Below are 10271 nucleotides of genomic sequence, written 5' to 3' on the forward strand. Positions count from 1 at the left end.
CAGAGCTGAATTTAACTGTTATAAGTTGCTTGTCATTTGAATTTACTCGATATGTATATGTACTTTTTTTCTCTCTCTGAATGTAATAGAATAACAGCCTGACTTGTTTGCACAGCCAGAATCTTCCTCTGACTCCTGAAACAAGAAATTAACAATACTTTAATTGCCTGTACTTTTTAATATTAAGCAAGTGTTTGTTCATTGGAGTGCCGTGCAATACATTTTTGCAGTTCTAACTCCATTTCCTCGTGAAGGTGTGAGTGAGTAGGTTAGTTTTGTGATGGTGAATGGCTGTTAGGCTCTTGTTCAGTGTTGTGGTGGTGGTGTTTGTGTGTGTGTGGGGGGGGGGGGGGGGGGGGAGCAATGACGTGTCTAATTCAGGGTTTTCTTCAAGCTTGTTCTTGTAATTTGAGAAGTGAGACCAACGAACTGGTCCTTTTCATGTTCTCACTTTTGATGTCAGGAGCTACTGAACCATACCAATGATTTGTGCATCGCACACGAGTAACGTCAACATTAACAAATCCTAAACACATTGATCTTTTATTCGATCAATCAAATCTTCAAGTAAATACACTTAATTGCTGAGAGTTAAATGAGAAGACTGATACCGCTCTCATATCTGTCCAATAAATATGAAGCTACAGCCAGCAGCTGCTTACTTAGCTTAGCATTAAGACTGGAAACGGTTAGCCTAGCCCTGTCCAAAGCTAACCTGCCCACAGCACCTCTAATGCACGCTAATTAGTGAACTGTGTCTTGGCGGGGTGGGGACGTCTTACTGGAGTCTTCCTGTCATCTGGCCGCCTCATGTTGGCAACGCTTTGAACGGATTAAAGAGGAGATGCAACATGTTGATTAGTAGAGTTAAATAAGAGGATCTTCATACATCATAGGCAGAGTCAGGGGAGCTGATTTCCCCCTGTCTTCAATCTTAGCGCTAAGCTAAACTTACAGGCTGTTGGCCCCCAACCAAAACACCCACATGTTTATTGTACAGACATGAGCAGCATAAATCAGCATATTTCCCCAAATGTCAAACTAGTCCTTTTAAAGTTAGAAAAGATTTCTTTTAGTATTGCCAGAGAGAGATTAACATCAGAAACTCATCATCAGGACTGTGTGGGTGAGCTTGGATCAGGTTTGATTGACACTGGCCTGACATGTCATCAGATATTGATTGAAATGATGCTAAATCCAACAAAAATGCAAATACGGAAATCTTTAATATGAAGTAACCAAAACTCCGGCAGGAAATGTCTCCTTGTAAAGAAACTGATGCCTTCAAGGAAACCAGTCACTGAATAATGGATCACAGCTTTGGCAAGTCTCATTTGGATTTGGTGCTCAAACTGGTTTATGTATATAAAAGCTTTGCGTTTTCTTCATCTTTCCCTCCAGGCTTTTCTGGGACTAAATGATTTTTCTCTTCTGTTTATTCAAAGAATCTGTTTTCCTGCTCAAACGTGTGTGGATGCACTGCTTTCATGCAGAAATGTTCCCAGTCTGATTGTTCTCATGCTTGTTTCTCATTCCAGAGTCTGTGTGTTGATCACTTGCATCAAATATGGACTGGGCTTTTTTTCTGTTTCCCCAGCTTTCTTTGTACTCATAAGATTTCTCCTGAGGTTGTGATTGCATTCAGACTGGTTCCAGTGTCAATGTTCATTTTTAAAGGTGTTGTTCATGAGGTTGTCGAGGTTTCATCGCTCCCGCTTTGAGCAGCGTGACGAGCACAGATCACTGTGTTCGCCTTGAGAAGGAGGTGGAGGAGTTCTTGCCATTGTCAATGTGAAACTCCAAAAAAAAAAAAAAACAATAAATCAATGGGTGCCTTTTGTTTGTAAACCAAAAAGAAGGAATAAACTGTTTGATCCTCTTCCTGATTAAGACGCTTGATTTCTCTCAACGCTGCAGTGTGAGCAGAGGAGTCCTCAGACCGGGGACTGACAGCATGATTGACAGTGAAACAAACGACCCATTAGTCTCAATCTGTCCAGCTGACCTGTTTTCTGTGGCGCGTAACAGATCTGTCCCTCTCTTCATGCGCTGTATCTGGAAGCCAGGCTAAAGTGGAAGCTGTCAAACGGCTCCATTAAGATTTAATGCATCCATTCAGGATTATACTCGACTCCATGAATGGAAGGATTGGCCCGTCCTCATTTGGTGTCAGTTTTCATTTACTAGAAATGACCAGAGGGGCAGTGTGTGTGGTACTGCCTCCAGGAGGATTAGCAGTGCCGTGCCAGGTTAACCTTTAATCTGCACAGCTTCACATTTGGGTTCTAAAACTTTTATTTGAGTGGGTGTAGTTTAAAAAGCCATGACGCCATAAAAGCTACGAAAGCTCAGGTGTTGTTTGTGACAGTGTAAACCCGTACATGGACAGGTAACATGATTACTGCTCCGCATAAAGTCTGATCCGTTGCCCTCGTTGCTAAGCGAACTGACGCTGGAGATTGTGTCTGGATATTGTTTCATGCTGGAGAGGTCTGGTTTCTGGCTGCATGCGAAGAGGCTGAGGACAGCAGCCATCAAACCTAGAGGACATGAGTTTCCTACATTGCCATCATTCCAATCTGATCATTGTAGATTAGAATTAAACAAAAATAAGATGAAAGTCAGGAATCAGGGAAATTAGGGTCTGTATAAATAAATCAAATCTCAGCTGCACCAGAACATAAATCGTACAAAAAAAAGTAAAGCCTGAAAAATGAATGATGAATGTACCAACTTTTATTCAATACTGTATATCATGACGAGAATATAGAGATGGAAAATACACAGCAGAGTGCAAAGATGCATCACATGCATACAGAAGCCCTATTCTGCCAAAGTTATGCATGATTAAAATAAAAACTTGTATATCAAAGCTCATACACTCAACTGAAGGTCCCCTTTAGATGTGTTTTAAGACAGCTTTGAATAATTATTTATATCTACTACAGCAAGATTTCTAAATCACTTATTTTGTAAGACGTCTCGCTTCCCTGTGAGGTCCGTTCCCACTGTGCACTGAAGGCTTCGGGTTTCCTCGTCACACTTGTGTATGTTACATATTGGACCATGATGGGCGTCCATTTGTGATCGTGGTCATCAATACATGTGTTAAACTGAGATTTAAGAGGAGCACAAAGAAACTTTCTTCCTGAACCACATGAATATGAAGACAACCCAGGAACGTCACATCCTGCGGAGTGAAGCTCAGGTAAAACACATTGAAGTCAAAATGATGATATAGTACGATATTCTTTTTATTCATTTATCATACCAAGCTCTGCCACTAGCTCAAACCTACAAGGGCGTAACAAGCCTCATGTGACAGAGCCCTGAATGTGACCAAACAGGAAGAATTAGCTGATTTTCTCATGAATGCGCGTCCTGGCCTTATTAGCATGATTGTCTCATTAACTTCTTTTGAGCGTTTTCATAAATGCATCGACTTTAACAAAGAAAAATGCTCCTGCTGATTCCAGCTTTATGTAAAGAATTCGTGGACCTTCATAACTCCCTGACGCTCTGGAGTGAATCCAAGGAGAAACGCTGTGACGCTGATCTGAGTGTGTGTGAAGGAGGAACTATGTGAATACACTGGATAGCTCCTCTTAGTCAGCTTTACACAGACAGAGAAATAAAACGCAGTGTTTCCCCTATCATTACCTTGACCCTCCTGGCCTAATATTCTTTATTTCTTTTATCTTCAGAGACCTTTATACAGAAATGTTATTTTTCATCTGTGATGAAACCAAAAGGTGACACATTGAAGTGACTTCTGACTGAATGGTCTGTTAACAGCTCGTCTCTCTTCCAGTTTCCGTTGAATATGCGGGTCATCAGGTGCTGAAAACAGTCCTGCAGTGATGCCTCAGTATTTTATGCTCCTCTCTGCGACACCTGGCAACAGCCACATGGCAACTGTGGCCCAGCAACCATGCCAAGCACTGAGTCACAACCAGCCGTGCGCACCCAGTGGGGCCTGGGCCGCTGGGCTGCATAAACAGGAACCAGGGGCTTACGGGGCTTAGAGCGGGAGCCCAGAGGCAGAAAACACACACACATATGCACTCACACAGGGTCGCTCTCAACATCTAGACTGTATATCTGCTAACAAATGTTAATATAAGGGCTTGTCAGCACTTCAAGTTTTACTCTGATCACCTATCTTGTAGTCCTTTGTATTTTTTAACACAATCGTGATGCATTCAATGTTATGAAAGCTTTTAGATTTGCTGTCTGGTGAGTCTTTACAGTCACTCAGCAAGTGGTGCAATCGAATGCATTGCTGGGTAGAACTGGAAAGTGAGAATGAGCAAAGATAGGTCGCAGATTTCAGCACTTATGCTTCAAGCTGCACCCGTCGACATCAACAATGGCTCAAATGGCTGCAGTAAGAAGAGGGTTACTCGTAGTGAGAAACCCACAGTACCGCTGAGCTTTTTTGTGTCTTTCAGCTACTTGTTTTGTTTCTATGGCCCACTTTACTGTTTCAGTTCACTCCCGTCAACCTTTTTTCAATACGCTGCAGCTGCTTCAGCGAAAAAAGCTCTGAGGAACGCACAGACCACCTGCCCTACAGCAAATAGCAAAGTTAGTGAAAAAAGCCGAGCGTCTAGCAGCTGAAGGTGGAGACCAAAAGAGAGTTAAAAGCAGAGTGAATATTGGTGGCCAGCAACATGTCTCCAAATGATTTGTTCCAAGTTGGTGATGCGCATTGATTAAAAACTAGTTGTGACAGAAAACCAATCAGTTTTTTAAAACCTTTACCTGCCTCATCCACAGGTCTGACTCGTGCTGTTCTCCTTACACAGATACACAGCAGTTCAGTCATACAGTGAATGTGCTAAGCGCTGGATTTCTTGTGTCCTGTCTTATAAAGCTTTGCCTCAAAGGTCACGCCGGCCACCACAGGCTGCCTGGTGTTTTTCGGGCTTTCACAATGAGCTCTTTGACTCAGGGAGACAGTTCCTGCTGTAAACTTGAACCACAAAGCAGAAAGCATCGACGATTAAATTCTCCTCTGAAATTCTTTTTTTTTTTCATCTCTTTCAAGCTTGGAGGTCAGGAAAGACAGCGTTTCATCTAAAAGTTTGAAGCTTTTCACTCTTCTTTCTGTTTTCTTTCACTTCATCTGCCTCTGCGTCAGCATGTTTGTTCATATGCAGCAGTAACGGCTCGCCTCCCCGGATCTTTGTCTGCATTTTATGACTGTTCCTCCTCTTTGAATGTGTTGCAGCAGCTCGGCTGTGTCTTTGTGTTGGGAATGAAATCCCACATGCTACACGGCGGATGACCTTGAGAGTGCCAACACTTACACGCAATGGAAAACTGCTGTTCATTTAGTTGTTACAATAGCACGCACCAACCACCCACTGCAAGATTTTTACTGGCTTGTTAATAAGTATCCCTTCAACCACAGCGGGGCCCAGTGGGACCCATTCTTGATGTGTGTGTTAGTGATGAGGACCACTGCCGCTCTGCTCTCTGTCTGGTTTTGGGTAAACATTGGCACCAATGCTGTTCAAACAGGTGAGTGATAGAGTGGATAGAAACGGGTTGAAGGCAGATCGAGCCTTACATGTGTTTAATGGATGATTTTATGCCGCTGAGACAAAGCCTGAGTTTTAATCATGTCTGCCAGGTTCAAAGTGTGGGATTCCTCAGGTGAAGAGCCCGATGGTTCACTCTCTGAGGGTGGTTGGAGGGGCCGAGGCCACATACGGCTCACATCCATGGCTGGTCAGTTGTCTCTTCTTCTTCTCCTGTGAACATTTTTTTAGTTGCTGTTTTGCTGATCAGCCACGAGCTGTGGTTTCTTTGTCTGTTCAGCCCTGATCGCTATCGCTACTTGTGCAGAGTAACCTCTTCATCTGTTAACCACCGCAGCTGCTATTTCCTGTGCAGCAGGGGAAGAACATCCAGCCGCAGAATCATTACTATTTTAGCAAAGGGCTCTCAAGTCATAAGAACTAATCAAAAAAGACATTATGGTTCATGAAATTGCTGCAGTGTATTACTTAGTTGCTCCAGTTAGGCTAATGTATAATATACAGTAAAGTCACAATAAATATTTTCAGTGATGATTAGGATACCATTATTTTATTTTATTGTTTTCTCACATTCATCATCTTACATGTTTTCCATTTCATTGGTGCTTAAAACTTAAAAATGACCCTGACTTAAGCAGGCCAATGGCCTATGGCTAGGAATCCAGCTGTTAATGCTAAAATAGCATGCTAACACGCAAACCCTAACACAATACACTAACATTCTGACTAAATATGAGCATAATGCTGTTGCTGTTAGTAGCAGTAACACGACAACATGCCAACAAGCTAACATGGTAAACAGTAAGAGCTAATTCCCTGTTAGCATGTTAACATGTGGCAGTTCTTCCAGCTTTAAACTTTCCTTCTTGTTAGCTGACATGTAAGGGATAAAGCATAATAAATTACTCTTCACTGCGTCATTAGATTGATATATCAAGAATCTTATTAATGAGTGTCATTCTTCCAAGTAGTGCTGAACTGATAGAAAATCACTTAAATGGATAAACCAGTTACATCCAGATACCTCTCATACATCACTCTTACATCTGTATCCTTTAGCTGTGTAAATGTTGAATTGCAGTCAGGCTTGTGTTGTCTATGCTCACCCACAGAGAGAAACCTGCTTGATGATGATTTGTTGATCATTCTGCTGTCATTACACTAACTGAGCTTCTCATTTTTGACTTTTTCTGTGATCATCTGTGTATTTGTTGGAATTTGTTGGTTACTCTGACATACAGGAGGTGTACAAAATGCAATGTGATGAAACAGAGTGCTTGTGCTTTGTGTTCAGATTTTGTTTACACATGTCACAGAGGGATTAACTGCAGTCTGTGTGAGGCAATTAGCTTATGACTATGTTTAACGGTAATTATCTGGAATCACAGATTTCTAAAATGTGGCATTCTAGAACACAGTTAACTGGAAAAAAACAACTCGAATAATAAGAGGAAAAAAAGTGCTTTGACCAAAAATTAAGAGAGGTAAGGGCCTAAAACAAATGGCTGCTTTGCCTGCCAGTGCAAGCTACCAAAAGGCAAAAAACAGACTTGCAATGTTGGTTTCCTCTCACTAGTCCAAGCAATGTTACCTGAAGCATGAAGGAAAGATGAAGATCACACAAGGAATGTGGAGAAAGACTGTGGGTGGATCCCAGTGGAGCATGATGGTCTGACTGGTGGCAGAAAGTTCAGACTGAAGCAGTAACACCATCAGGCGGCACAGATGTACTCCTCCTAATTCCCATCTCATTAAAAAGTTTTGTCGGCTGGAAAAGGATGAAAGTAGAAGACAAATAATGCATCACCTGACGGAAAATAAAGCTTACTGAATAATAAAAATAAAGTTGAATCAGGAAAGTCATTGTCAGTTAAAGGCTGACTTGAAGCCATAGGCAAATGTGTATTATGTAAACGCGACATAACTGAGATCTCATCTTGAATTTCCCTTTGCTTTGGGCAGGTTTCCCTGCAGTACAGAGGCTCTCATTTCTGTGGAGGGGCCATCCTGACTGATCGCTGGATAATGACCGCTGCACACTGCTTTGCATCACTATCAAAGTACCGCTGTCACTTACTCGTGTGCCATTTTCTCTTTGGTACTACATTTGCAGGTTCTTCCTGTGCCACACGTACTTATTCCAGATGTGCATGCTGATGCTGTATGTTTATTGTATGAACATTACAATAGACGGTCATGAATCTAATCCTTTTCTCGTCTGTCCAGAGAGTTTCTCAGTGATGTGAGAGTACTGGTGGGAGAGTTTGACCGGAGAATAGAAGATGAAGAGGAGCAGGTCTTTGTCGTCAAGTCTGTTTCAGTCCATGAGAAGTATCATCACTCTCTGCCTATGAGCTATGACATAGCGCTGATGGAACTGGAGCAACATATTCGCATGGGCAGGTTTCCATTTTGATTAGTATAGTTTAGATGACGGTGAGCCATTACTGTAGCACTGGTGTTGTTTTGTTACTGTAAGTCATTGATAAGTGTTTTTTCAACAGGAGCCCGTGTCCACCCAATATGTCTGCCTTTGCCTGATGAGAGCATCCCACCTGAAACCAGCTGTAGTGTAGGTGGATGGGGCAGAGTGAAGGAAAGTAAGTGCAGTAGTTCTCTCACTCCCACCCAATATTATTAAAGCATACTCGAGCTTTGATTATGTTATATTATACTCTACTGTTTCCTAGAAGGTCGTCTTCCTGCAGTGCTGAGAGAGGTCCAGTTGGATTTGGTGGACCCAGCCAAATGTAAACATGTCCTCCAGACTGTCAGAAGCTCAAATCTCAACCAGAGACCAGCTAGACTTCAGCCAGCCATGACAGTTCTGTGTGCTGGGCCAGAGAGAGGAGGAAGAGATGCCTGCCAGGTAGAAAAAGAAATGTACTGTCTGCAGCATCTGCCTGTTTTTCCATTCTGCACTTCATTAGATTTAATTCAGCCTGACGTACTGAAAGCAGTGATGTTTCACTAATACCTGGAAACTATGAATCAGTCATCAGTTTTGAAGAAATCCTATTATTTAGTAGCCTTGAATGGGTTTTGCAGTGTTTTACTCCTCCCTTCCCCCTCCAGGGGGACTCAGGAGGTCCTCTGGTTTGTCCAGCAGGTTCACATGGCGGTCACTGGGTAGCACTGGGTGTAACTTCCTGGGGGAAGGGATGTGGTCGGAGTTGGGGAAACAACAGCAGCCGCCTCCCTTCAAGAAGAGGGACTCCAGGGGTTTTCACTGATGTCAGGTTGCTGCTGCCCTGGATTAAGCGTAAACTGAGAGGCGGTAGGTAGAGATAGGATTATCATGAAATGAGTCATGCTGATTGTGTCTCTGCGTTCGGCTGAACCATTGAGAGGACATGGTGTGTGTTTGCCCTAACCAATCAATGGATTCAATGAAAACAAAAGAACCTTTTTACCCCGAAACTCTGAAAAACTACATGGCCAAGAGAACCTCTGATTCATGGGTCATCTGCAAGATGCCTGTGATGAGCTGTCAAGAATCAAAACAAGGGGGATGAATCCAAAAACAGGTGTTTTTGAGTTCAGGTATTTGTGCCAGATCCAGATGTGTCCAGGGGGTAACACTTTGATCAAAACAGTATTAAAGTAGTAGCAAACAGGTAGCAATTTTTTCAATGATATAGAAAATTACATGAAATTTTAGAACACATTTTCTTCAGAGTTGTCCCTGAACACAACCCCAGCCCCTTCCCTGTGTGTGGAAGGATGTTATAAAAATTGAAATGGCCCTTGACAGGAGGAGGTTCCCTGCCCCTGGCTTCAGGCTTTCTTCCAAAGGACTCAGACCTCAAAGAACATTCTGCTGGTGAGAAAAACTCTTTCAGACAGCTCCTCCTCCAACTCCTTCCATTAACGCCACCCGCCCCTGCAGCATGCTGAAAGCAGGCACCCGACAAACTCTGAAAAAGCCCTCTCATACTGCAGCCAACACGTACTTTCCCACCAACACCACCATTATCGCTGCAGGCTGGAAGCCTGATACTGTTGTCCCTGATGTTTGTATCATCCTTCTTTTTCTGAAGTCCACTCCTCCTGGAGTGTGTTAGCTTGGGCTTCTGGTTCCAGCACAAACACCTCATCACAGATGTCTTACAGATCAACTGCAATCGATGGTACTCTTGGTCATGTTTAGTTTTGTCATTTTGATGTTTCAGGCTAAAAATGATCTTGTCCATTCATTGGCAAGGACAACTCCACCCATGTCATCTCATTGGTTCAGGCTAACTTCGTCCTCTCCACTCCCATTAGTTCAAGCTACCCCAGCTAGCAAGCTAACCCCATCAACATCCACTTATTGGTTGGGGGTGTCAACCTGTCAATCATTTTGTGGATAGTGTTGCTGTTACATCACAAGATGGTGATGATTTGTTTTTAAGAAGAAATATATTTCACTGGACCCCCTATTATGAGTAAAACATGTCATTCAAAATCTGTCTTCAATATAAGATTATGTATGGGTATAGATGATGCCGGTGATATTAGTTCAAAAAGGTTGTTGCAGTAATCTAGGTGTGACGAGATGACGGCGTGTAACATGGTTTCTGTGTCTTTAAAATTTAAGGTCATATTTTTGAAGTATCTCTAAAATGATAAAAAATCGATTGTACAAGCTTTATGGTGTGCTGCTCAAAAATTTAAATACAGTCAAACCGAATGCAAAATTCTTTGCGACAGGCTTGATGAGATCCAACAGGGAACCAGCAGAAT

Source organism: Chaetodon trifascialis, chromosome 10 (genome assembly GCF_039877785.1).
Source record: "Chaetodon trifascialis isolate fChaTrf1 chromosome 10, fChaTrf1.hap1, whole genome shotgun sequence".
NCBI lineage: Eukaryota > Metazoa > Chordata > Actinopteri > Chaetodontiformes > Chaetodontidae > Chaetodon > Chaetodon trifascialis.